The sequence below is a fragment of the Protomyctophum parallelum genome (assembly GCF_964188405.1).
Source record: "Protomyctophum parallelum genome assembly, chromosome: 17".
NCBI lineage: Eukaryota > Metazoa > Chordata > Actinopteri > Myctophiformes > Myctophidae > Protomyctophum > Protomyctophum parallelum.
In genome coordinates, this window is record NC_139719.1 from 12,551,411 (window position 1) to 12,557,369 (window position 5,959).

General features: G+C 42.2%; 1 long non-coding RNA gene across 1 annotated transcript; it reads right to left on the minus strand.

Annotated features, from left to right (window-relative positions):
* Positions 1-3,205: 3,205 nt before the first annotated feature.
* Positions 3,206-4,295, minus strand: LOC310874142. Its single transcript, XR_014570534.1, has 2 exons — positions 3,608-4,295; positions 3,206-3,303 (listed from the first exon to the last, which is right to left on the minus strand). It is a non-coding gene; the product is annotated as an uncharacterized lncRNA (long non-coding RNA).
* Positions 4,296-5,959: the final 1,664 nt, after the last annotated feature.

Consider the following 5,959-nt stretch of genomic DNA (forward strand, 5'->3'; position numbering starts at 1 on the left):
TGTCTATTTGTACGTCTCTAAATGTTTTGATGAATTGAATAAGGTGGACCTTCTTGTAAACAAGTGTAATGCTTAATTGGGTCGTCCACTCACAGTTAACAGTCTTTGTATTGAGTTTGTGCTTGAAATGTACTGTAATTCTGCAAACTGTTAATACATCTTTCAATAAATCTATCAATCAAAAGCCTAGGGGCTTGGTCCAAAGCCTGTTAATAAAGTATTCAATCCACCAATAAATAGCATACACTCTTTTGAGAGTACAACACAAATTAAATGTAGAATGTATTTTTTTTATTAATTTGCTGGTGAAAACCGATTAAATAATCTGTATTATTTTGATACCGATATGGCCAATTCCGATTATGCTACCGATTAATCGTGCATCCCTAGCGGGAACGCCTACTGGGTGGCAAAAAACTACTTTCTGGCCTTGACACCCCATACATCCAAACAGAAAAGTCCTATTTGATTGCATTAAATGACTTTTAACAACATTAAATTCACTTTGCCACACTTTATGCATGTATGCGCATGTTGTGTAAAGGGTTAACACCCTTACACCAGTGACATTGGACGCACAGAGCGCAACAGCAACTAATGTTATGAGCTAACTGGAGCTAAGAGGAAAGCCATGACAAAACACAGAACAATACAACGTCGGAAACGAACGGGAAGTTGTTACAGAGAGGTTTTTGGGGAGGAAAAAATAAAAAGAGAAAAGATGCACAACGGAGACGGCCAAGCAGCTGGCAGTTATGACTCGAGTCATTCTTGTTTTACCCAGTGGTAAAAACAGACTACAAATTAGAATTTTTATTAAACCTTTATTTCCTCTCCATATAAAAGTACAACTCTAATCAGTGCTTACAGACAGTATCATTCCGCTTTACAATAATAATTGTGCCATAAAAGAAAAAAATTGAGAAATAATGTAAACATGTTTCATGAAGCCACTTCAACAACAAGGCAACATGCAAGACAACATGAATTCAAAAGTCCATTGTACACAGTAAAATCTTTGGTGTTATTTTTTTTCTTTCCTTTATCAATTCAACTCCGAGTGTACAAAATAATGTAACCAAACTTAACCGTCACGGGCCCTATTATTTACACTCTCAGAGTTACTTAACACGGATGATTTTACTGCGCGTTCTACCAAATTCACTCAACAGTGAAACATTGTACAAAACACTTCATAAATGTATTTCCCAAATGGCAGGTTATTTCACATCACGTTAAGTTATGTCATGTCATGTCGAACATAAAGGAGCAAGGAACAGATCAGCTTAATTTATGTGATATCCGAATCCGATAGGAGCAAAGTTGTCAACTTGGTTGGTAATCAAACCCAGCGGCTGATTGCCTTGTCTTCTCATGTTGTCACCTGCAGGATGGCAACCATGCAGGGGCTGAATGGAGACCTGCACGACTGACTGCATGGAGGACGTCATCTAGTGTTTGAAAAAGCACAAAGCCATGGTGACAGACAGGCCAGATAGCCAGGATAGTGGTTTTCAAAGTGTTGGCGACAGGAGGTGGAAAGGATAGGTAATTGTTCAATTCAAATTCAATTCACAGGATTATTTATTGTGCCAGTTTAATCACCTGGTGTCCCTATTTTGGACATGCCAGCCATCAATGTCATTTCGAAAACGTTCAAAGATGTTCGAAAATAGCAGCTCTAAACACATACAATTCTTTGCAGAGCTTGTAGTTCTGCTATTTTCCCCTTTTTTCCGTTTTGTAACCTATTTTTCACCCGGTGCCAATGCCTAAACTGTAATCCTGGGCGCTACTCTACCTCTGCCAATGTGAGGAGAGCCCCGAACTGAGCTCATTCTTCCTTCAATGCATGAGGAGTGACCTCATCACCTGAGGGGAGTTTCCCGGATGTAGAGCGTGGAAGGAACACGTTATTCCAACAAGTTCCTTTCCCCTCCATCAGGCGCATCCGGGAGGCAGTATAGAGACCGGAATTACTGCATGTTTTTTGTGAGGGTACCTACCGTAGGGGCACACGGGGAGAACATGCAAACTCCACACAGAAAGGCCCTTTCGCCAACCCCACCTATAGTATGGGCACTGATGACGCCGAGTAGAGAGCACGCCCACAGCGTCACCGGTGGAAATCAAACCTGTGACGTTCTAGCTGTGAGGCGACAGCGCTACCGACTGCGCCAATTTCCCCCTTTCTTAAGGGCCATTGACAGAGACTGAGAACTATAACTAGAAAGATATAGTTTAAAAAATCAAGGCCCAGGCGGTGGCGTAACCGTCTGGGCACCCGACTGGTAATCCTGTCGCAGTGTGCCGCGGGTTCGACTCCCGAGCCCGACACGGCCTTTACTGCATGTCTTCCCCCATCTCACTCCCGTTTCCTGTCAGCCTACTGTCTGTCCCTTCAAAACAAAAAAACAATAAAAGGCGTAAGCCGCAAAAAAAATATCTAAAAAAAATCAAGTCAAGTGCATGGCAGAGCAGCAGAGTTCCCACCAGACTATAAAACAAAATACAAGGGTGAACGATATAGTTATCTTTATAGTTATTGCGCCCAGTGAGAATGGTTCTTTAACGCCATTTAATAATGGTGGGGGGGTGGGTGCACAGCCGGAGGCTATGGCTATTTGGTGGTCCCGGGAATAGAGAAGTTTGAAAAACCACTGACATAGGGGTATTATGAGTCAACCAGGGCCTCCTCTTTGCCTGTAATAACTAGCCCTGTAGCTGGGTCAGGGCCCGTAGCACAGCCCCCATTAGGCTTTAATCAAAGCCTGCCCCGACACCCTGCCACCGAGCTATGGCCTTAACTGTTTATTTTGTAATCCCTCCAATCCTCCACTCTCTGTCCCCAACTGTGTACATTCACCGGGGTCGCTGCCACTACACGCTCTTCTCTCCCCTCTCTGTTTTCTGTCAGACAGCAGGGGGGACATCTTCAAAGAACAAAGTGCTTCATAACATCTACATCTGCGCAGAGACTCTCAGAACTCAGTATGTTCGCACACTGCAAACATCCTGGGTGTCATTTTGCCTGAGTGTATACCACAAAAAAAAAAGAGCCTTATGGGTCTATTTTTACATTCCTAGAGTCAAATTAACGCTGGGATGACATAAGCAGAGTAGCAGACCGACACAGACAGACTCTGGTGTTCAGGGTTACTTTCACAGCACTGTTCATCAGTATTAGATACAGACTTTAGATGAATGTGTGTTGGTCTCATGTGTATTTATTCTTTAAGAGAATGTTCTACAGCAGGGGTCTTCAACAGGGGGTCCCACCAAATCTTTGAGTGATACAGAAACCTTTTTTTAACCGAAAATAGCAGATCTACAAGCTGACAATAACCTTCGCTGGGCGTTGTGAGCTTACAGATCGGCTATTTCCAGGAAAGAGGTTTGGTGTAGTGGGGAAAAAGAGAAGACCCTATGCCTATACCGTTACGCACATACAGTTTTCCGTGGTGAAGATAATCGATCCACATGCTCACAACGCGTTGTATGTCGTCAGCTATTTTCACAATATCCGAGGAATTGTGAGGATCTTTGCTTGTGATGACGTGTCCAAACTACCTGATACAGAAGAACAGAATGCCGTTTATCATAAAACAAACTAAACATTGCTGCTCATCCATCACTGAGAACATGAACACCACACACTGTAACGTGGATAGCAGTCGATAAAAATAAAAAGGCACATCCAAGTTGCCGTTGAGAACAACAATGTTTGACATTTCCAGACCACTTAGAAAAATATGAACATGTTTGACCTTTTCTAACGAAACGCTGCTGATTGTACAGCGTGTCATAAAAACCATAATCATTCACAATAATCATCAGACAGCTTCTAACACTGATCCTGCAGGCAAGCAAGCTTTGAGTGTGGATGCAGCAATATCACTTGATTCAACAACATGAAACTGATCCAAAAAACATGGGAAACTGGGAATAAAATGTCATGGCATTTCTAATAGGCACAAGACAGATCTAGTTCCTCTTGAGTGGAGTCTAATAAAAAAACAACACATATTAGAGAGATCATAGAACATGGTTCACCACTCTTAAAGGACCACTTCACCGCTTTTCAACTTACAGTATCTTCATATAATTGGTCCTCACTAATGTTCATGATAAAAATCCACAATTTCTTTCTACTCAGTCTGTGTCTCATATAGAGGGCTGTGGGCAGTTCGGAAATGTTTTTTTTTTTTAAACAAGGTTTAAATAATTTGTATTTCCGTGAGACTGATGGCTTCCATTATCACTTTTTCACACATTAGTTTCTATTAGCTTGGATTCCCCATTGATGATGACTGCCCACAGAACTCCTATATAATGAGACACAAACCGAGTAGAAAAAGATTGTGGCATTTCATCATGAACATTAGGGAGGACCAATGAAAGTAGGTTGAAAAGTGGTGAAGTGGTCCTTTAAGTATCTAAATTTAAAAAGATTTTAACAGCAGCACTCAAACATCTTGTTAAATACGTATTTAAAAGTACATTAGCCACACATATGCCTACTTTAAGTACATATTATTATCACTTGCCTTTGATTGGTAGTCAAATCACATTGCAATCATGTATTAACATTAATGATTCAACATATTGGTAGAATGTTGGTCATTTCTAAAAAGGTAAAAAAACAAACAAAAAAAAGGAAATGGAAATTTACTAGATGATGATGTGTGTGTATGTGCATACATGAGTGCATGTGCTTATTCATGTGTTTGTGTGTTTGTGTGCGTGTGTGTGTGTGTGTGTGAGCATCTTTGTGTGCACTCACTTTCATGTGTGTTTTGATCATGTGTGTGTGTATGTGTGTATGTACTGTATGTATGTGCACGCACGCGCGCACGCATGCACGTACGCTCGAGCACACGCACGCACGCATGCACACGCACACACACACACACACACAATCAGCCTAATCTTCGGTTTGTTTAGCAAAATCTTGCATGGGGGTGGTGTGGCAGAGGCTAGGGGCTGGCTGTTTGAAGAGCAGGGTCTTCACTCCTGCTGCTTAGACAGCAAGCTTTCATTTAAGGCTCCATCGAGTTGCATTTCATGAAAAATAAACACTGGCCTTAGCAGCTGTGCTCTTTGTGCCTGGGAGCCAACTGCTGAAAGGGACAATTTCCTTGCTCGATTGGCTATGCTCGGAAAGCCTGATGATTTGTTGATTTGAATGATGCACATTTCCCCTCGATTAGGAAAGACAGCCACCGACTACAATAGAGAGCAGTTTAAGTCAGTGGTCTTCAACCCTTTTCACACCAAGGCCTATCATTTATTCGGCATTAGAGCCACAGACCACCATGAGATTTAGCCTCTCAAGACCCCAAATTAAAGTCCATGCTGTATTGATACCATAATAGGAGATGTAACAGCCGTAACGTTTATCAAAATAACAATTCTATAATTGTGTAGACGTCTTGTAAATTAAATAGGCTAATATAATGCAGATGTTTAACAATAAATTAACTCTTGAGAGCGTAAAATTAAAGGTTTCATTTTACACTTTCGAGAGTTAAAGATCTAATAAGGGTCAATTTACCAACACTCCATCATTCAGCTGAGGATCACCTGGAACCCCCTCAAGGACCACTGGTGGTGCGGTGCCAAGTAGGTCAGGAGTGGCTTAATGGTCGGTATCAGCCGGTAACACGTGGGAGTCTGTCCCCGTTACAATGTGCTAGACCCCTGGGAGATGGATTGCTGAGGTGGTGCACCACACCTACCATCAGCTCCCAGTACTTCCTGCACAACTTCCGCACCCAAGCCATGCATGTCATATGCTGAGTTGGCGGTGTCTTAGCAAACCAAATGATAAAAACCATAGGGGGTTATCAAACGTAACGCAGTCTGACTGTATCTGTCAACTGACTGTAAGATGTCAAAAAAACTATCTTGCATGACATTTCAGCCGTACATGGAAAAGGGGGGTGGGGGGGGGGGGGAG